This window comes from Akebia trifoliata, chromosome 7 (genome assembly GCF_017979445.1).
Source record: "Akebia trifoliata isolate Shusen 1 chromosome 7, ASM1797944v1, whole genome shotgun sequence".
Lineage (NCBI taxonomy): Eukaryota > Viridiplantae > Streptophyta > Magnoliopsida > Ranunculales > Lardizabalaceae > Akebia > Akebia trifoliata.
Window position 1 is genome coordinate 30,758,224 of NC_141381.1, and position 24,165 is coordinate 30,782,388.

Genomic DNA, 24,165 nt, shown 5'->3' on the forward strand with positions numbered 1-24,165 from the left:
ATGATGATATCATAAATCTGAATTCAATTCTCGTTAATAACAAGTTATTGAATCATTAAAAAAAAATATGTAAATTAAAAAAAAATATCTCTTTTAATCAAACCATGGTTAATTGTAACCCAAGGCATCACAATTAAGTAGTAAGTCCAGAGGTGCAAATGCTGTGGTGACTCGTGACTCCTTCTCTACCTAATCGTCAACCTTATTATCATTAGTGGCTGCCCGTCCACATATTTTATTCGAAGAGAGAGGGGCCCATCTTGACCGGACAAAAGATACAAAAAATCCAAGTACGAGTCACTTGGGCGCACTTTCACACGTGCGGGCGGACCCCACTTCATTTGAATCCAATGTAGATACTGTACATCGTTAGAATATAATAATATTTCAACAACATAAACGAGAACATATGTATGGTTGAGATCATTTGATTATTATTATTTTTTACTCATGAGATCTGACTGATCAATCATGCATATAAATTCGCTTTATACTAGAGTTCATGAACCCTTATCTGAACCATGAGTTTTGATAATATGCTTCCATAGTCTATGATATTATCTTGTGAACAGATGACTATTTCAACCTTATCAGTGATGATCCATTAATTCTGACCCAGAGTGTCTCCATCTTGCTTTTTGTTTTTTTGTTTTTTTTCTCAAATGTACGAATAATTATTTTGTGTTGGTGATGTTGATTATCAAAATTCCAGTTCATAGCGTACGGTTGATTGGAAGTGGGGTCCATTAAATTCAAAAGATGACCACCTTTTGATTATCGATTTCAGATGGCAGAGAAAGAAAATCAGATTTCATTTAAGTTGTGAGAATATTCAAAAGTGGCACTATGGATTGATTGGTTTTGATTTGATTGATGAATTTTTGATTAGACACTATGATAGGAATCACTAAATGATGTCCATTTCTTTCACACATAAATTACGAAAGAGTTTTTATTGCTTCACCACTATTTTGTATATAACAACAAATCAAAATATTAAGTGTGTTAAACATGAGGAATTTATATCTTTTAAGAGAAAAAGAATATAAGAGAGTCCATTCTCGATTAAATCTCACCTCATCGGGTATTTAAAAGGATTAGTTAGGAGTTGTAAGAGCAACTCCAATGCAATGGGCAAAATGTTTCAACACTGCCATCAATTTTAATCGTAAAAAAGTAAAAAGACACTGATTCTCTTCTTGCCTCTCTTACTTAATCTCTCTCCCCAAAATATTTTAAACTAAAGAGAATTAGAATCCGAATGTGTTGGAGTGCATTCGAAGAGTTCCGACTCTGTAAATGATAGTTGAGAGAAGATACAAAATCAGGATTCTAGTGCATTGGAGTTTCTCTAAGTTACCTAGTTTGTTGATTCAAATTCGGATTCGCAGTTCACTATTATAAAACAAAGGTGTGGTTATTCTACCTGATTTAGATCATTTGATTCGAATTCAGTAGTTCATCATTCTAAAATATTCTGATTTTTTGTATATACATAATTAAAGAATGCAAGTTATAAGTACAACCACAATAATAATAAAAAAATCTAGAGTTAATAAAAAAAAGTTCTAAATTTACTTTTCTATTGTCTATATATACATACAAGAGGAAGAAAGAAGATTAAAAGATATAATTGAATTTTTTTATATATATAAAAAAAGAAATATGTCAAATGTTTGTCATGTTCTAACAAATCAGAATGAATGGATTTACAAATTGATTCATGAACTATTTTTTATTATTCTTTGGTGTTATAATCTTATTTGATGTGTTATATGTTGTTATAATAAAAGGTAGTTGTAACAATAAAAAGGAAACAATAATGATGAATATAGTATAGCAGTAAGAAACACCAAGGAAGGTCATTGTCACCTTTATCTTTGCTTCTCAACACAACGCCAACGCAATCCACGTCTGCAGACGAATAGAATGCAAAACTTGTGAGATGTTGCGATGGGTTCATGTCATATGGGAATTATTATTTGTACTTTTGCGGACTCTTCATTATCCTTCTTCTCCACCTAACTTCACTTATTTATCTTTGGCCATATCTTTAAAAACACTATACAAGTATTTGGAAAAAGAGGAAGAACTTCACACAAGATCCCCAATATGATGCCACCTTCACCGATGACAATGGGGGAGATGTGGGCAAGGATGGGATCAACTCTCGCGGGCTTTATGTTCATGTGGGCGTTCATTCGTCAATACTTACCTTACGAGCTTCGACGCTATTTCGAGAAACATACCCAAAGATTGATCAGCTTTGCATACCCATATATTAAAATTTCAATCCACGAATTTGCTGGAGATCGGCTCAAGCGTAGTGAGGCCTACGCTGCTGTTGAGGCCTATCTGAGTGCCAATTCATCCAAGACTGCAACTAGGCTCAAGGCTGAGATGGGCAAAAATAGTAACCTGGTGTTCAGCATGGACGACTACGAGAGGTTAACCGATGAGTTCAAGGGTGTCAAGGTTTGGTGGTCTTTGAACAAGACGGGTTCACCACAAACGTCGGGGTCCATGTTTTATCGTTCGGAACCCGAGAGGAGATACTACAGACTGACATTCCACAAACGATATAGGGAAATTGTCACGGAATCTTACTTGGCATACGTGATGAAGGAGGGGAAGGCAATAAGGACAAGAAACCGACAAAGGAAGCTATTTACCAATAGCCCCGGGCACAAGTGGCCGAGCTACAAGACTACTATGTGGAGCCATGTTGTGTTTGAACACCCGGCAACCTTCCAAACACTTGCAATGGATCCTGATAAGAAGAGTGAAATTGTGGAAGATCTCCTAACTTTCAGTAAGAGCAAGGACTATTACGCGAAAATTGGTAAGGCATGGAAGCGAGGGTACCTCCTCTACGGTCCACCGGGGACCGGAAAATCCTCGATGATCGCAGCAATGGCGAAATTGCTGGACTATGATGTCTACGACTTAGAGCTCACAGCTGTGAAGGACAACACGGAGCTCCGCAAGCTTCTGATAGAGGTATCAAACAAATCCATCCTTGTAATCGAAGACATTGATTGCTCCCTTGATCTCACTGGCCAACGGAAGAAGAAAGCCAAGAAATCGTTTGAGGATGATGACAAAGCAAAGCAGAAGAATCCAATACAAAGCGAAGAAGACGAAGAGAGCGGTAAGAGCAGCAAAGTTACTCTCTCGGGACTTCTCAATTTCATCGATGGGCTTTGGTCGGCTTGTGGAGGGGAGAGACTTATTGTCTTCACTACGAACTATGCGGAAAAGTTGGATCCGGCTTTGATACGAAGGGGTCGTATGGATAAGCACATTGAATTGTCTTACTGCAGGTTTGAGGCGTTCAAAGTTCTTGCTAAAAATTATCTGGACATCGATGCACACACTATGTTCGAGACGATCCGACAGCTAATGGAGGATACCAACATCACTCCCGCGGATGTGGCGGAGAATCTGATGCAGAAGTCCGTTTCAGAGGATACAGAGATACGCCTGTCGAACCTGATTCAAGCTCTGGAGGAAGCAAAGGATGAAGCAAGTAGGTTACGGGCCAAGGAAGAAGAGAAAGATGATCTGTCAAGCGAGAAACAGCTCAGTTGATAAGAGTAATAGATTAAAGAACAGAAACTGATCGGTGGAAGGTGAGGAAGGAGATACTGAAGAGTAAATAAAGTATTTTCTATTAACATGCAACTTTAGTAAAATAGTTACTCGTAGAGGTTTTTAATGTTGTTTAAATGCAAGGTTGATGATGGTGTTTCCATGGTTGTCTTCAAATTCAAATACCAAAGATCGCCAACGCTATGCACTTCATAAATGTTTTTTAGATTTCTACTTCATTAGGGATTAATAATCTTTGATTTTTATGAATATAGACAATCCTGGGACACGATTGTCGATAAATTTCTAGAACCCAATGATTCGACCAATACTCCAAAAATGCCAGACAGATTAAATATGCAAACTTCGAATTGCTAGGAAGGTTTTCTCTCTAACTGGTGACTATGCGATAGTGTCAACGGCGACATCTAAAGATCAACTTGCCTATACCAATCAAATTGGATGAAAATCATCCTCAAAGAATTATCCCAAATTATTATGATTAATCTAATAAAGTTAAGATCTGGAACTAATTAAAAATACTTACCTCTTCAGGAGGGGGAAGGGATGGGTTCCATTAAAACAAGAAAGTTTGTTCTTGAAATTAAGTCTCCAGATGAATCAACAAACTTTTGAGGCAGATCAGACTAAAGCACTAGTAGAAAGAATAGCACTCAATTCAAATCCACTAAATTTTTTGTTATTCTTTTTTGGTTATCATACCATATCAACTTTAAGGCATTGTACATTGATTGGATAAGGACTGGTACAGAACAACCCAAGAAACTTAAATCTGGTAATACTCGATGTTTCGGAGTAATATGTTAATAGGACTACCCTATCTACACAATCTCAACATGATTTGGTGCTCCTTGCAAGAAATAACTGAGTAGATTACATTGGACTGGCTTCTTGAAGTACCCCATGGGCTAATAGAAGTCAATAACCATATTCCCCTTCATGGGCTAATAGAAAATTTAGAAATTTTCTAAGTACACCCATCTTTCCCAAGTGCAGCCTCTGTTCTATTTTTCCTTGAGAAAAGCTTCTCATGTAGCAAATGGGCAGGTTTGAATAAAAGAAAAGTACAGGTGCAGAAGATCCACCATTTATTTTCAATGTTTTGCATCAATTTGAAAATCCACCATCAAAGAAGGGGGAATAGTTAAGTTATTCCTATATGAAGAGCTTTTCCAAGTTTAAACCTTTTCAAACTTGATACAATATTTGATAAGAAAATATACAAAAGAACACCACAAAGCCTTAAAATGCCTACAAGCAGGCACTCATATAGAACCTGACTTAGATGAGCTGGAGTTTGATAGACTTGACATACAACAAAGTTCTTGACTGCAGGGCCTATGAATTCCTTACCAACTCGTAACACTTCTTAAAGACATCAACAATTTCAAAACATTGATTCCTAGAAGGGAGCTGAAGAAATCAGAGAGTTAGGCTCATTAGCTTGGTGGGTATTGTGTACAAAATTATAGCTAAAATTCTTTCCTCAAGGTGCAAAGAAGGTGTTGGGTTATGTGGTTTCTCCTACGGTACTCGTGTGTAGGGGACACTAATCCTTGATTGAATCCTAAAAGCCAATGAGTGCACCGGCTCCATAGGTTTTTTTTTTCTTTTTGATAAGTACATCAGTTTCATAATTAGATCATGAGTTCTGGGGATTGTATGAAACTAGATATGGAAAAAACAAATGATCACTTTAAAAAAATAAAAATAAAATAAACCCTTGACTATGTGTTGCTAGGATGTGCATTCAACCTATGGTGGAGGATGTGTTTTTGTGTGTGTGTGTGTGTGCGCGCGCGCGCACTGTGTGTCTTTGACCTTATTCTCTGTTCTAGTTAACAGGTATCCAGTAGGCAGTCTAGAAAAATAATATAGTTTGCATGATTATATCATAACTTTTTCAATTCTCAAAATTAACTTTTTAACTCGAAACAAAAATTGCTTGTCAAAACCATGATATATGACCGTGAGCTTTTCACAAGAGTTTGTGAAGGTATGACTAGTAAGATTTAAAATTTTCTAAACGACTAAGTATATACGTGCAAAAAATTTTCTGTTGTTAATGGCCCAAAACATATTCATATTCCTCACTCAACTTGAATCAATACCCAATGCAATAAAGAAATTTCATTAGTAAGCATCTTACTCAAAGAAAATCTTCCCAAACTAAATAAGGATTCATGATTATCAACAAACTTATGTATGCAAAGGCATTAGGATTAATGGTTATCGACAAACATATATATGGAAAAGGCCTTACGCAACCATAAGAAGTTCATATCTATTTTGTTCCATTTCTCAAGATTATGGAGTATTCTTCAACTCTATTTGACATATTCAAACACTTTTTTCCTATTCATTGGAAATCTCTAAAACCCTACTCTCCATTTGAAGACAATTCATCAACTATCAGTTTATATCCATGTTCATATTTGGAGCTTAGATAAAGGTTTTTGAATTCTTTAAACCTTTGAAGAAAATGTATCAAATGGGTTTAAGCTTAATAATTTTTTTAGTTGGATTTAAATGTTCAACTACAAAGGATTAGAATAATGGACACAACTATCATTCGGTCCCAATATAAAACTTTGAAATAAAACCTACATCAGATGCACCGAAAATAAAATGTGTTTGAGCTCAAAACATTATTTCTAAAGATTTAAATATCAAGCATAAGGACAAAATGAACACCACAATCCTTCCATGGAAAAGATAGAACTTTGCATAAACATCGACTTCAAATGACTGAAAAAAAAAAAAAAATTGCTTCTCCATTGTTATTAAACTAAGACTATAACAATTCAAAAACAAGCCCAACCTCTCCAAAGACCAAATCAATGAAAATTATTATAAAGTTTTAAACTTTCCTCTAATGCTTGAACTTTGATTTCCAAAAAAACAAAAAACAGAACAATTAAATCAATAAAACCCCCAGTTTTAACATAAAAGCAAGAACTTTTAATTTCGAACCAAAAACAGAACATCAAACCTTTAAAAGAAGTAAATGTATATCATCCAAAGCTCTAATAGGCGTAATCAGGGCAGTCACAAGCTCCTCCGCTGCAATATTAAAAAATGGCCTAAAAATCTACAGCAAAGAAAATCAGTAAACTTAATCCCCAAAACATCAAAACCAGAAACCCAACAAGAAAAAATATTTTTTTTCGGCTGCTTTTAGAAGGGAAGCCAATACCCACATCGAGCGGAGACTCCATTAGCGGGAATCGCGAAAGCGAAGGAGAATTAATGAGCTGTTGTTGTTGTTGTTCTGCCACTGCTCTTCCGGGGAAGATCCCTCTTTGGGGATCTCCACAAAGATCGCCAAAGCTTCTTCAAACATCTTCGACAGGTGGATAAGAATGAATTACAGGGGAGAGAGAGAGAGAGAGAGACGGGAATCTTAGTTTTTTTTTGTTTTTTTGAGTCGTTTGTATCTGAACTTTCTAGGACACTGCTCTCAATCCTGTGCTGATGTGGCAGTGGGAGAGAACATAGATTTCGTTCATCGGATCCCCAACAAAAAATCTATGGTTTTCTATCATTTTACCCGTCAGTACAGTGTTGAGTGCAGTGTCCAAGGAAGTCATTAAGTAAGTTCGTGATACTATTACCGCACCAAATTTTACTAATGTCACACCAATTCCTCTAAGTCACCAGAGGCGCAAAGCTGGTGCGGCTTAGTAAAAATTGTTGTGGCAATGTTAACTCTTTTTTTTTTTTTTTCATCATCCTCATGCTCTTGTTCTTATTCCAATAGGGCAAATACAAGGGAGCATTTAACCCCAAGCCTAGTGGCAAGCCTAGCCTTGATAAATCTCACAAAGCAATGAATTTCTTGTGGTCATCCTCTAGATTCAATTGACTCTTAACCAATTGCACGTAGGACTTTTCGAGTGGGTAGTGCATGTGATCGTCTGATTAGTTTTTCACAGGAAAACTAGGAATACCCACCATAAGCACACAAAAAAAACAAAGAATGAGCATCTATTTAATTTTACATCATAAAATCTAGTGATGGTCATCCAATATTCTAATTAATTAAATTAATTTTTTCAAAATAAAAAACATAAAATAAAATGAGCTAGTTTTTAAATATACATGTTGGATCCGATACCCATGTAGGACTTAAAATGGATCGGATTTATTCGAATTTGATTTTTAACAGATTTGATTTTTTGAAGTATATCCAAATTAAAATATGGGTTGATATCCCTTGACTCGAGTTGGATACGGACCCATCCTTATATCCGAATAATATATTATTTTGTATGTTTTATGTTATATTTTTATATTTTATAGTCTATAATTTATTAACAAATGAGTATTAATTATAGTGGTCCAAACTTCTTTTCAAAAAGGGAAAGGTCTTGAGTTTAAATTATAGTTAAATCATATTTTTTTAATAATATTACTTTGTAATAATTTAAAATTATCCAACCTGACGGATCCAAATTAATTACTTCGATCGAATTGTATGGACTTGAATTAAAAATCTAAATATAGATATGGGTAGATACACATCCAACCTGAATCTAACATGTTTTAAGCCTTATACCCATGACTCATAAGAAATGATTGTGGAAAGATTCCCTACTCCATCTCTTGCCGGGTTGAGTGCGAAGTTGAAAAAAATAATTTTAGATATAAAAAAGAATTTTGCATGATTTTATCTTTAAAATAAGAGTGCTGATATTCTAATTAGAAAGTCTTCACCCTATTTACGTGTCACGGACACGTAACCATGGATCTGTTTTCTTCGGATCCATGTCCATAACACATCCGCCAAGTATTGACTGGATGAAGACTTCCCAATTAGAAAATCATTGTAAATTTTGATAATTTACACCCCTTTCTCTCTCCTGCCCATAGTAAATTACATCTCTTTTTTTTCCGTAGAGGGTCTAGAAGATTAAATTGGCCTTATTTCAAGGCCATCAAGCTATTTAGTTCTCGAACTAACCGATTTTGATGGATCCACAGTTTCAATCGTAGGCTAATCTATCTTATTGGTATTACAAGCCTAATGTAGGTTTAATTAACATAAATCCTAATTTAGTGTTAAACTCATTCCAAACCAACAGATGCAATTTGAATGTGTCATCCACTTATGACGGGAATTTTATTGTAATTTAAAGAAATGCAGAAAGTCAGAAACCTCTCAGTAAATTTTGCAATTTTGATATTTAAAATTGTGCAAATGTTGATTTTTCTTCCCTATTTGACGATGACAGATTTTTGAACAAAAAACAAAGGGTCATTTTTGATTTTGTATCACTTAAAGCTTTATTGTTGTCAAATTCTTATATCAAAAATTCGGTATCTACCGAACAAATCTTGCTCCTTGATTCAATTCTTGTGGCTTTTAATGTTCCAAAGTCCTCTCAAATGAATTTCAGTCAAAGTATGACTCCTCTTTTTCTTTCTTCTTCTACACGAGGACCCTTTTCCAATTTTTGAATGACAATTAATGCTCGTGAAATGAACATCTTGTCGAGAACTATGGGATCATATGTTCTTTCGGAACCCTCGTGGATGGTACGTAAGTTGTTCTCCTCTCCCTTTTCTAAGTTCTCTCCTTAAAGACTTTAGGTATAACCAGAGAAAATTCAGCCTTCTTTCCTTGAATGGTCTGGGAAATTTTGCGGAAAAAATATGAAATAGGTGGGCGTTGAAATAATGGGTCGATATCAATCAAGTACTCGCCCTTACTTGATCGGAACCTTCATGTGTTGAATTGGATCACTAATACTTTGAGGGGAGCTTAAATTGAACGAATGAGGATTAAATGACATTTGGCCCACAATTCATTTTTTAATTTGATAATCATACTTCAAGGAATGATAATTTTTTATGCAGTCGGGTCCAATCAGAAAGATCGTCTTGATGTAGTTATCAATGTGTTCATAACTATTTAGAAGATCCAATCAAAATCTTATGCATTTAAGGAAAAATATTGTAAGTAAGAGAGTCCCCACAAATACAACTTTTAGTAACAAAAGTTTCTAAGTGGTGTTATAATAATAGTTTAGATAATCCAACAAGTTCAACTATGCTATTTTTGTAACTATCTGTTACAATTATCCATAACCATAAGCATTATTATGTTTCATTATTATATATCAAAATGACTAATTAAAACATGGAAATAACATTTTTGACCGAGTAGGACCTCTGTCATGATTAACTTTTCCAATCTTTTTTATTTTTTTTCGGAAGGAGGTGGTGGCGGGAGGAGATTGCAATGCAGGCTAGCTTTGAGAAATAATGGTTCTTGGAAGTTTATGGTCCGCTTCGACGAAAAACATTAAGATTGTAACAAAAAAAAATTTATCTGATACAACACACTTTTTTATCCTTCTTTGCCATCATGAGGACCCCAAACATTCTACCCCATTTTTGATCATATGGACCTTGAAGATTATGAAGATCAATCTGCATGAGAGGAACAACATGTTTGGAGTTATCCATTTATTCTTTTGATGCCCTCACGATCAAATAATTTGGTAGCCCACGGGATCTTTGATTTGTCCATAGAGAGTGAGTCGGGGCCTAAAATCAAATCAAAAGACAGTCGATGGACAACATATGAATATGGGATAGATAAGCAAAAAAACAAGGACCATTGGCCATACCTTCAACATGTTAGTAAGGAGGCATGTTTCTTGGACAGAAGTTGAGACATAATTTAAGCACAAATCTGTTAAAGAGTTGGGATGGCTTCTATCGAGGAGAGATGATACATAATGCTACCAAATTGCACTAAGTATCATCACTCCTACGACAGGAGCTGTTCCTAACATCTTTCTTCTACCTTGATTTCTTGTCAAATACCTCTTATGAAACTATGCATTTATAGGCAATTGTCACATATGGAGAAAATTCGTGTTGTCTCCTAGGAAGGATTAGGGAAATTATGGAGAAGAAAGTCTTTTGTCAAAGAAGTAATTGAGCAATACCCGTCAACTCCGCTAAACCTAACTTATTTGGAAACTTCATGTATGAAAATGCAAATTTTTAAAAGTTACGAACAACATTCTACCCAAACATTAATTTAATTTAATTGTATATAATCACGGGTCAATAGGTAGTCGTTATTTATGCATTGGGACCATTTCAAAATATCATTTGATGTAGTTATCAATGCCTTAATAACGATATAGAGGTCCCAATCAAAATTTTATGTGTTTAAGAAAAAAAAAATAATGAGGGAGCCCCACAAATATCACTTTCGATAAAAAACTTTCTAACAGTATTACAATGATAATTTTTATGATGGTCAATCAAATTCTATATCTTTATATATTATTATAACAGTTTACATTATTGTTTTAACTTTTATAATTGTTGCAATCATCATACAATCACCACTATATTTTATTATCTAATTATAATACCAAGATGAATAAATAAAACACTAAATTTATATAATTAGATAAAAAAAAGAATCACATTAATGCCTCTGTGGAACTGGACAGCAAAGATGAAAAAAATAATGTTTTGGCCAATTTAGAATTTATTTCAAAGAAGAGAAATGGTGGGAGAATGCAATGCGGGATTTCTTTATTGAGAAAGAAAGACTCAAGGAAATTGATCGGCCCCTTCCAAGAAATATCGGTGAAATAAATTTGTCATTGAGTTTCGACGAATAATCAACGTAAATTCACAGCACCCACAACAGAGGGAGATATTCTCTAGCTGTGGATGTTTGGGTTCAAAAGTCTGTGAATTACAGAGGAAAAGTAGGAAAGAGCCCAAAGGTAGGCCCATGAGATACACACTTTTGTACGTAATCTACCTACTTCAAGATGGTTATTATTTTATAAAATATTTTTACCTTACTATAATTTATTTTATTTTATTTCTAAACAAAATGGAGAGAGAGAGAGAGAGAGAGCCATTCACTCACGTGACACTTAAAATCATGATTGGGTGTTACGTATATGTAGAGTACAACATTTTAAGAATTTAATAAAAATGACATTTTACACTATTGGGTAATACATTTGCTGCGGTAAGTTCTAGATTGTACCTTATATCTCACATTCTGACATTAAAGTGTGTAGGAATCATTAATGCTTTTGATTGAGATACAAGACAAAAAACACCTATTGTTCTTACCTACTTTCATTTTAAGATGTACGATAGAATATCACTCCCCCACAACTCTTTCAATTTTGAGATTTCAATTATTGTTCATTTTCAAAGAGTCATCCCAAAGTGACCTCAGCTTGGAACCTTGTATTGCACTTCTTGACTTGTAAGTGAATAGGAATCATAGATTTTTTCACTCGTATCTCAATAAAAATATTTATGGTTATCATACACTTATTACGTCAAGAAGTCTGGTATGAGGTTGTGGCTGAGGTCACTTCATCATTATTTAAAAAAAAAAAAATTGAAGTTTACTTTTTAGAATTTAAAATTAATTTTTTTTTTAAGATTAAGGTGTCCTTCCGGTCAAAAAGGCAGACTACGCGACCCAAATGAGGACCTAAGTGAAAGTTATTTTTCACTCTATATAACCTTTTTGTCATAAATTGACTAAGTCTTTATTTATTTATTATTATTGGTCATATATAGCTAAAGTTATCATTTAATAGCTATGTGAATGGTTGAATTTGTTTACGGGGGTACACGTTGAAGTGCTATAAGTACAATTTGAAATTTTATACCGAAAATACCCTTTAAAATTATTTTTTATCAAAATACCAACAGATGTTTTTTTCCAAAGTGTATTTATTTCACTTTAACTTGTGCCCTTAGGACACATGTTAACAAAACCCTTTTTTTTTTCTTTTTTTTTTTTAATTCTTTTTCTTTTACCAATGACCATACGATGGAGCCCAGATTCTAGTAAGAATCTCTAGGGAAAGTATATATTGATCCTTAAAAAAAAAATTGTGCTTTGCCTCCCATCTTAGCTGGATTTTTTTAGGGAATTTTAGTTATACCCCTATAAAATTAGTGATACTAGGTTTAACCCCTAACAAAATGCAAGATTAGGTTCACTCTTGTCCAAAAGTCTACGTGCCTTTCTATGATAAATTATCTTGAAATTTGATTTTATTCAAAATATCTTTCATAAATTTAAATTATTAAATCAAAATGTCATCACTAATTTTAGAATCTCAACTTTATTCTTCATTTTTTATTATTATAAATCATCAAAATGAGTCAAAAAATACATCTAAATATTCAAAATTAAAAATATATCATTCGTCATTCACAAAGAAAAAAAAAATCATTGAAAAAATTGAGTATGTGAAAAAGATGAGACAAATGATAGTTTAGGTATTTCAAAAACATTACCTACCAGATTTCAAACTGAGGTTTAGTAAATGGACTATCAAGCTACCATCCAAATCTTAGGAATTATTATAGAAACAAGAAAACCCTCACATAACATCTATTAAGTAATTTTTACAGGACTTTTGCAACTAAGCTAACTAGCACATGTTACTAAGGTTGTTAATGGATCATATCAAACTTGAAATCCAATCTATTTTGATTTGATAACTTCAGGTTTGGATCGATGTTTTGGATACCGATAAGGTTTCGATTTAATATCTTTTTGGATCAGACTGGATCAACCATGTCCTGATCCAATAAGGACCAGATCCGATAATATGTTAGAAATTATATTATATATTTGTTGAGATATATAAAGTTTATTTAGATTTTTTATTTGGTCCAATTCGGACCCAATCCGAATGTTAATAAATCACATCTAGATCTTAATATTGAGATCTAATAAATAAATAAAAAAAGTGATCCAATAAGGTTCTAATATGATCAATCCTAAATCCGATCCAATCCAATTATTACCAAATTGACCCAATCTAATCCATTTAGGACTTTTGTGTCAAACACCATTGAGAAGACGACATGAGGGACTTTACTCCCCCAACTGTTGATGTTAACTTCTTATTTTCCTTGTGGGTTTTGTTAAGGCACATGTTAATGTGCATTAAATACACCATGGAAATTGATTTTCTATTGTTAATGACTCAAAACATTTTGTTGTTCCTCACCCAACTTGAATCAAAACCCAATGCAACAAAGAAATTTCATTAGTAAGCATCTTACTCAAAGAAAATATTCCCAAACTAAATAAGGATTCGTGATTATCAACAAACTTACGTATGCAAAGGCTTTAGGATTACTGGTTATCCACAAACATACATATGGAAAAGGCCTCACACAACCATAAGAAGTTCATATCTATTTTGTTCCATTTCTCGAGATTATGGAGTATTCTTCAACTCTATGTGACATATTCAAACTCTTTTGCCTATTCATTGAAAATCTCTAAAGTCCTACTCTCCATGTGAAGATAATTCATCAATGATTAGTTTATATTCATGTTCATATTTGGAGCTTAAATCAAGGTTTTTGAATTTTTTAAACATTTGAAGAAAATGAATCAATTGGGTTTAAGCTTAATAATTTTTTTAGTTGGATTTAAAAATTCAACTACAAAGATTAGAATAATGGACATAACAACCATTCGGTCCCAATATAAAACTATGAAATAAAACCTAAATCAGATGCACCGAAAATAAAATGTATTTGAAAGATTTAAATATCAAACATAGGGACAAAATGAACACCACAATCCTTCCATGGAAAAGATAGAACTTTGCATAAACATCGACTTCAAATGATTGAAAAAAAATAAAATTGCTTCTCCATTGTTATTAAGCTAAGACTATAACAATTCAAAAGCAAGCCCAACCCCTTCAAAGACTAAATCAATGAAAATTATTATCAAACTTTCCTCAAATGATTGAACTTTGATTTCCCAAAAATATCAAAAAATAGAACAATTAAATCAATAAAACCCCCACTTTTGACATAAAAGCAAGAACTTTTAATTTCAAATAAAAAACAGAACATCAAACCTTTAAAAGAAGTAAATGTATATCATCTGAAGCTATAATAGACGTAATCAGAGTCGTCTCCAGCTTCTCCGCTGTAATATTAAAAAATGGCCTAAAAATCTACAACAAAGAAAATTAGTAAACTTAATCCCCAAAACATCAAAACCAAAAACCCAACAAGAATTTTTTTTTTTTTCGGCTGCATTTAGAAGGGAAGCCAATAACCACATTGAGCGAAGACTCCATAACGGGAATTGCGAAAGCGAAGGCGGATTAATGAGTTGTTGTTGTTGTTGTTGTTATTCTGCCACTGCTCTTCCGGGAAAGATCCCTCTTTGGGGATCTCCACAAAGGTTGCCAAATCTTCAAGAGGTAGATAAGAATGAATTATAGGGGAAAGAGAGAGACAGGAGACGAGAATCTTAGGGCCTGTGTGGATTGACTTTTCTAAGTACTTCTGACTTTTGCGGGGAGTCAGAAGCACTTTAAAGGTGTTTGGATAAATTACTCCTGGAAAGAACTACTTTACTATGGAGTCATTTTAGTGCTCTTTCACGGAGTACCGATGGTGCTACTTCTCTGAACTACTTTTACGCGGAGCCACAAAACATTGTCAAAATGACGAGATTAGGACAAATATGCCCCTCATAAATTTTGAAAATTACAAACTTACCTTCAAAAAGCCAATTGAAATAATATTATATTACTATCTATTAATATGGTGATAGCCTTTTGGTGTAACATCTGGGACAAGTATACCCCTTATAAATTTTGAAAATTACAAGCATACCTTCAAAAATGCAATTGCAGTAATACTATATTACTATCCATTGATGTGGTGGTAGCTTTTTGGTGTAGCATTTGGGACAAGTATGCCCCTCATAAATTTTAAAAATTACAAGCATACCTTAAAAAATGCAATTAAATAATATTTTATTATTATCCATTGATGTGGTGGTAGCCTTTTAGTGTAGTATTTGAATTTGGATTTCTAGCTCTCCCAATTGCTTACTCAATGATTTATCCATGAGCATTCTAACCATGGTTGAAATTTTCTTATTGGAAGATTGATGTGAACAATTACACATAAATTTACTATCCATTGATGTGGTGAAAACTTCTTCATATTTTTATTGGTTGTATATATTTGCTCACACTATTTTCTATTTATTTATAATTGTTGGGTGTTTATATTAGTTTTTATGGATAAAAACAATAACTTTTATTTCTTTTGAAGAATAATTTGTTGAGTTATAATGTTAAAAATAGTAACTGATACTTATAAGGGCATTTTAATCATTTAAACAGAATTCAAAATAGTTTTCAAATACAAAACTCTATCAAAAGTACTTCTAACAGTACTTTTCAGAACCTGCATCCTAACACACAATAGCTATCCACCTACTCCAAACAGTACTTAAAAAAGTACTTATGAAAATACTTATGTTCTAAGTACTTCTGGCTCTTGTATCCACACGGGCTCTTAATTTTTTTTTTTTTGAGTCGTTTCTAAATGAACTTTCTTGGCACTGCCCTCAACACTGTGTTGATGCGACAGTGGCAGAGAACATAGATCTTGTTCCTCGAGATAGAAGTAAAAAAATCTATGGTTCTCTGTCCGTTTACCAGTCAGTACAGTGTTGAGTGCAGTGCCAAAGGTAGTCATTCAGTGGGTTCGAGCTGCTATTACCACACTAATTTTTACTAATGTCACACCTATTTTTATATATCACATAAGAATTGCGCACAGCTGGTGCGGTGTTAGTAAAAGTTGTTATAGCAATAGTAACTCTTTTTTTTTTTTTTTTCCCTCATGTTCTCGTTCTTATTCCAATGGAGCAAATACAAAGGAGCTTCTAACCCCAAGGGGTTGCCTAGTGGCAAGCTCCTTGTACGTGAGCTCGAAACCTCACAAAGCAATGAAGAAGGAGCATCTATTTAATTTTACATAATAAAATCTGGTAATGGTCATCTGATATTCTGATTAATTAAACTGGTTTTTTCAAAATAAAAAACATAAAATAAAATGAGCTGATTTTTAAATATACACGTTGGGTTTGGCACCCATGTAGGGTTTAAAATGGGTCGGAAAGTTACATCGCTCTTTTTCCTTAGAGGGTCTAAAAGGTTAAATTGGCCTTATTTCAAGGCCATCAAGCTATTAAGTTCTTGAACTAACCCATATTGATGGATTTGTAGTTTCAATCGTAGGCTAATCTATCTTATTGGTTGTACAAGCCTAATGTAAGTTTTATTCACATAAATCCTAATTTAGTGTTAAACTCATTCCAAACCAGAATTTAATTTATTGTAATTTGTAATTTAAAGAAGTGCAGAAAGCCACAAACCTCTCAGTAAATTTTGATATTTAAAATTATGCAAATGTTGATTTTTCTTCCCTATTTGACGATGACAGATTTTTGAACGAAAAACCAAGGGTCATTTTTTATTTTGTATCAATTAAAGCTTCGTCGTTGTCAAAGTCTTATATAAAAAATCTGGTATCTAAGGAACAATCTTGCTCCTTGATTCAATTCTTGAAGCTTTTAATGTTTCAAAGTCCTCTCAAATGAATTTCATTCAAAGTACGACTCCTCTTTTTCTTTCTTCTTTTCCACGAGGATACTTTTCCCATTTTCAAATGACAATTAATGCTCATGAAATGAACATCTTGTCGGGAACCATGGGATCATATATTCTTTTGGAACCCTCGTGGATGGTACGTAAGTTGTTCTCCTCTCTCTCTTTTCTAAGTTCTCTCCTTATAGACTTTAGGTATAACCAGAGAAAATTCAGCCTTCTTTCCTCGTAGGGTCTGGGAAATGTTGAGCAAAAAAGATGAAAAAGCCGGGTGTTGAAATAATTGGTCGATATCAATCAAACATGCCCACCCTTACTTGATCGGAACCTTCATGTTTGAATTGGATCACTAATACTTTGAGGGAGCTTAAATTTTATTGAGCGAACAAGGATCAAACGACATTTGGCCCACAATTCATTTTTTAATTTGATAATCATACTCAATGAATGATAATTTTTTATGCAGTCGGGTCCAATCAGAAAGATCGTTTTGATGTAGTTATCAATGTGTTCATAACTATTTAGAAGACCCAATCAAAATCTTATGCATTTAAGCAAAAATATTGTAAGTAAGAGAGTCCCCACAAATACAACTTTTAGTAACAAAAGTTTCTAAGTGGTGTTATAATAATAGTTTAGATAATCCATCAAGTACAACTATGCTATTTTTGTAACTATCTGTTACAATTATCCATAACCATAAGCGCTATTATGTTTCATTATTATAAATCAAAATGACTAATTAAAACATGGAAATAATATAAAATTAGATTGAAACCTACATTAATGCACGAACAGATTGGATGGCATACATAGGAAGTGGAACATGATTATCGCGCATGGGATACCACTCTGGAAAATTACATTTTTGACCGAGTAAGACCTCTGTCATGATTAACTTTTCCGATATTTTTTTTTTCCGAAGGAGGTGGTGGCGGGAGGAGATTATAATGCTGGCAAAAAACTTTGAGAAATAATGATTCTTGGAAGTTTATGGTCCCCTTAGACAAAAAACATGAAGATCGTAACAATTTTTTTATGGGATATGACACACTTTTTTATCCTTCTTTGCCATCGTGAGGACCCCAAACATTCTACCCCATTTTGATTATATGGACTTGAAGATTATGAAAATCAATCTGCATAAGAGGAACAACATGTTTAGAGTTATCCATTTATTCTTTCGATGCCCTCACGACCAAATAATTTCGTAGCCCACTGGATCTTTGATTTGTCCATAGAGGGTGCTCAGGGCCTAAAATCAAACCGAAAGATAGTGGATGGACAATATATGAATATGAGATAAGCAAAGAAACGACGACTATTAGCCATACCTTCCACATGTTGTTAGTAAGGAGGCATGTTTCATGACCAGAAGTTGAGACATAATTAATGCACAAATCTGTCAAAGAATTGGGATGGCTTCTATCGAGGAGAGATGATACATAATGCTACCAAATTGCATTAAGTATCATCACTCCTACGACAGAAGCTGTTCCTAACATCTTTCTTCTCGCTCGATTTCTTGTCAAATACCTCTTATGCAACTATGCATTTATAGGCAACAGGCACATATGGAGAAAATTCACATTGTTTCCTAGAAAGGATTAGGGAAATTATGGAGAAGAAATTAAGCCTTTTGTCAAAGAAGTAATCGAGCGATACCCGTCAACTCCGCTCAACCTCACTTAATTGGAAACTTCATGTATGAAAATGCAAATTTTTAAAAGTTACGAACAACATTCTACCAAACATTAATTTAATTTAATTGTATATAATCATGGGTCAACGGGTAGTCACTATTTATGCATCGGGACCATTTCAAAATATCATTTGATGTAGTTATCAATGCCTTAATAACGATATAGAGATCCCAATCAAAATTTTATGTGCTTAAGAAAAAAAAAATAATGAGGGAGCGCTACAAATATCGCTTTTGATAAAAAAAAAAGAGTCTAACAGTATTACAATGATAATTTTTATAATGGTCAATCAAATTCTATATATTTATATATTATTGTAACAGTTTACATTATTTTTTTAACTGTTATAATGTTGCAATCATCCTACAATCACCACTATAGTTTATTATCTAATTATAATACCAAGATGAATAAATAAAACAGTAAATTTATATAATTAGATTAAAAAAATCACATTAATGCCTCTATGGAACTGGACGGCAGAGATGAAAAAATTATGTTTTGGCCAATTTAGAATTTATTTCAAAGAAGATGAAGTTGGGGGAGACTGCATTGCGGGATTTCTTTATTGAGAAAGAAAGACTGAAGGAAATTGAACGGCCCCTTCCAACAAATATCGGTGAAATAAATCTATCATTGAGTTTCGACTAATAATCAACGTAAATTCTCAGCACCCACAACAGAGGGAGATATTCTCTAACTGTGGATGTTTGGGTTCAAAAAGTCTGTAAATTATAGAGGAAAAGTAGGAAAGAGCCCAAAGGTAGGCCCATGAGATACAAACTTTTGTACGTAAATTCTACCTAATTCAAGATGGTTATTATTTTATAAAATATTTTTACCTTACTATAACTTATTTTATTGTATTTCTAAACAAAGATTTCTTTAGATAGAGAGAGAGAAAGCGATTGAGTTGGATGGAGGTTAGGACCACATATCCATATGGACTGTACATTCATGTGACACTTAAAATCATGATTGTGTGTTATGTGGAGGTAGAGTTATGTGGAGGTAGAGTACAAAATTTAAAGAACTTAACAAAAATAATATTTTTCATTATTGGGCAATGCCTTTCAAATTGAATAAACCTGAAGTGACTTCAAGATTGTACCTTATATCTCACATTGTGACATGAAAGTATCTTAGAACCATTGATGTTTTTCATTGAGATACAAGTCAAAAAGTATCTATTGTTCTTACACACTTTCATTTCAAGATGTTCGATAGAGTTACTCTCCCACAACTCTTTCAAATTTGAGCTTCCAATGATCGTTCATTTTTTAAAGAGTCATGCTAGAATGACCTCAGTCAGGAATCTTGTATTGCACTTCTTGACGTGTAAGTGGATAGGAATCATAAATCTTTCTCACTCGTATCTCGAAGAAAAGTATTTATGGTTATCATACACTTATCACGTCAAGAAGTGTGGTATGAGGTTCCTGGCAGAGGTCACTTCATCATTATTATTATTTTTTTAATTTTGAAGTTTTCTTTTTACAATTTAAATTTAAATTTTTTTAAACACATTCTAACTCATGAATCCTATAGATTAAGGTGTCATTCCGGTCAACAAAGCAGACCGCGTGACCCAAATAAGGATCTAAGTGAAAGTAATATTTCACTATATATATAACCTTTTTGTCATAAATAGACTTAAGTCTTTTTTTATTATTATTATTGGTCATATATAGCTAAAATTCTCATTTAATAACAATGTGAATGGTTGAATTTGTTTAGGGGGCACACGTTAAAGTGCAATAAGTACACTTTGGAATTTTGTACTGAAAATACCCTTTAATTATTTTTTACCAAAATACCTTCAAATGTTTTTTCTCAAGGTGTATTATTACACTTTTGTTTTTTTTTTCATAAATTATCTTGAAATTTTATTTTATTTAGAATACCTTTCATAAATTTAAATTATTAAATCAAAATGTCATCACTAATTTTAGAATCTCAACTTCGTTCTTCATTTTTTTTTTATTTATATAAATCATCGAAATAAATTAAAAAATACATCTAAATATTCAAAATTAAAAGTATATCATTCGTCATTCATGGTAAAAAAAATCATTGAAAAAATTAAGAAGGTGAAAAAGATGAGACAAAAGATAGTTTAGGTATTTCAAAAACATTATTACTAGATTTGAAGCTGAGGTTTAGTAAATGGACTATCAAGCTACCATCCAAATGTTAGGGATTATTATGAAAACAAAAAACTTCTCACATAGGGTCTATTAAGTAATTTTTACAGGACTTTACCGACTAAGCTAACTGGCACCTGTTACTAAGGTCGTCAATGGATCGGATCAGACTTGAAATTCGATCTAATAACTTCAAATCTGTTCGCTTAGACTAAAAGGTTAAACATCTATCGTTTTGATTTCTTTGAGTTCTCGAACGAACCCATTTTGATGGATCCCTAGTTTCAATTGTAGGCTAATCTATCTTATTGGTTGTACAAGCCTGATGTAGGTTTTATAATATAAATCCTAATTTAGTGTTAAACTCATTCCAAACCAACAGATGCAATTTGAATGTGTTATCCACTTATGACGGGAATTTTATTGTAATTTAAAGAAATGCAGAAAGCCAGAAACCTCTCAGTAAATTTTGCAATTTTAATACTTAGAATTATGCAAATGTTGATTTTTCTTCCCTAATATTTGACGATGACAGATTTTTGAACAAAAAACAAAGGGTCATTTTTTATTTTGTATCACTTAAAGCTTTATTGTTGTCAAAGTCTTATATAAAAAAGTCGGTATCTACCGAACAAATCTTGCTCCTTGATTCAGTTCTTGTGGCTTTTAATGTTCTAAAGTCCACTCAAATGAATTTCAGTCAAAGTATGATTCCTCTTTTTCTTTCTTCTTCTCCACGAGGACCCTTTTCCCATTTTTGAATGACAATTAATGCTCGTGAAATGAACATCTTGTCGAGAACCATGGGATCATATATTCTTTGGGAACCCTCGTGGATGGTACGTAAGTTGTTCTCCTCTCTCGTTTCTAAGTTCTGTCCTTATAGACTTTAGGTATAACAAGAGAAAATTCAGCCTTCTTTCCTCGTAGGGTCTGGGAAATATTGAGCAAAAAAGATGAAAAAGCCGGGTGTTGAAATAATTGGTCGATATCAATCAAACATGCCCACCCTTACTTGATCGGAACCTTCATGTTTGAATTGGATCACTAATACTTTGAGGGAGCTTAAATTTTATTGAGCGAACAAGGATCAAACGACATTTGGCCCACAATTCATTTTTTAATTTGATAATCATACTCAATGAATGATAATTTTTTATGCAGTCGGGATCAGAAAGATCATTTGATGTAGTTATCAATGTCTTCATAACTATTTAGAAATCCCAATCAAAACCTTATGCATTTAAGCAAAAATATTATAAGAGAATCCCCACAAATACAACTTTTAGTAACAAAAGTTTCTAAGTGGTGTTATAATAATAGCTTAGATAATCCATCAAGTTCAACTATGCTATTTTTGTAACTATCTGTTACAATTATCCATAACCATAAGCACAATTATGTTTCATTTTTTTATTTTATTTTATTTTTATTAGAAGGGTATTTGGGCCAGCTTGCGCGCACCAATTATTCCCTCCTCCCTAAACAAGGCTTGCGAAACTTATGTTTCATTATTATATATCAAAATGACTAATTAAAACATGGAAATGATATAAAATTAGATCGAGACCTACATTAATGCACGCACAGATTGGATGGCATACATAGGAAGTGGAACATGATTATCGTGCATGGGATACCACTCTGGAAAATTACATTCTTGACTGAGTAAGACCTCTGTCATGATTAACTTTTCCGATATATATATATTTTTTTCCGAAGGAGGTGGTGGTGGGAGGAGATTGCAATGCTGCCTAGCTTTGAGAAATAATGATTCTTGAAAGTTGATGGTCCCGTTCAACGAAAAACATTAAGATAGTAACAATTTTTTTTTATGGGTTACAACACAATTTTTTACCCTTCTTTGCCATCATGAGGACCCCAAACATTCTACGCCATTTTTATTATATGGACTTGAAGATTATGAAAATCAATCTGCATGAGAGTAACAACATGTTTAGAGTTATATTCTTTCGATGCCCTCACGACCAAATAATTTGGGTAGCCCACGGGATCTTTGATTTGTCCATAAAGGGTGAGTCGGGGCCTAAAATCAAATCAAAAGACAGTTGACGGACAACATATAAATATGAGATAGATAAGCAAAGAAACAAGGACTATTTGGCCATACCTTCAACATGTTAGTAAGGAGGCATGTTTCATGGACAGAAGTCGAGACATAATTAATGCACAAATCTGTCAAAGAGTTGGATGGCTTCTATCGAGGAGAGATGATACATAATGCTACCAAATTGCACTAAGTATCATCACTCCTACGACAGAAGCTGTTCCTAACATCTTTCTTCTCCCTTGATTTCTTGTCAAATACCTCTTATGCAACTATGCATTTATAGGGGCACATATGGAGAAAATTCGTGTTGTTTCCTAGAAAGGATTAGGGAAATTATGGAGAAGAAAGCCTTTTGTCAAAGAAGTAATTGAGCGATACCCGTCAACTCCGCAACTCTGCTCAACCTCACTTAATTGGAAACTTCATTATGAAAATGCAAATTTTTAAAAGTTACGAACAACATTCCACCCAAACATTAATTTAATTTAATTGTATATAATCACGGGTCAACAGGTAGTCATTATTTATGCATCGGGACCATTTCAAAATATCATTTGATGTAGTTATCAATGCCGTAATAACGATATAGAGGTCCCAACCAAAATTTTATGTGTTTAAGAAAAAAAAAAACAATGAGGGAGCCCCACTAATATCACTTTCGATAAAAAAGTTTCTAACAGGATTACTATGATAATTTTTATGATGGTCAATAAAATTCTATATATTTAAATATTATTATAACAGTTTACATTATTGTTTTAACTGTTATAATTGTTGCAATCATCCTACAATCGCCACTATATTTTATGATCTAATTATAATACCAAGATGAATAAATAAAACACTAAATTTATATAATTAGATAAAAAATCACATTAATGCCTCTGTGGAACTGGACTGCAAAGATGAAAAAATAATGTTTTGGCCAATTTAGAATTTATTTCAAAGAAGATGAAGTGGGGGGAGACCGCATTGCAGGATTTCTTTATTGAGAAAGAAAGACTCAAGGAAATTGATCGGCCCCTTCCAGGAAATATCGGAGAAAGAAATCTATCATTGAGTTTCGACAAATAATCAACGCTAATTCTTCGCAACCTCAACAGAGGGAGCGATTAGAGCTGTGGATGTTTGGGTTCAAAAAGTCTGTAAATTGTGGAGGAAAAGTAATAAAG

At 33.2% G+C, this 24,165-nt stretch overlaps 1 long non-coding RNA gene and 1 pseudogene across 1 annotated transcript; one reads left to right on the plus strand and one right to left on the minus strand.

Moving 5' to 3' along the window:
* Positions 1–1,957: 1,957 nt before the first annotated feature.
* Positions 1,958–3,861, plus strand: LOC147398987 (AAA-ATPase ASD, mitochondrial pseudogene; annotated as a pseudogene).
* A 919-nt stretch (positions 3,862–4,780) lies between these two features.
* Positions 4,781–7,066, minus strand: LOC147398988 (uncharacterized). Its single transcript, XR_015180082.1, has 2 exons — positions 6,605–7,066; positions 4,781–5,025 (listed from the first exon to the last, which is right to left on the minus strand). It is a non-coding gene; the product is annotated as an uncharacterized LOC147398988 (long non-coding RNA).
* Between the last annotated feature and the right edge of the window lie 17,099 nt (positions 7,067–24,165).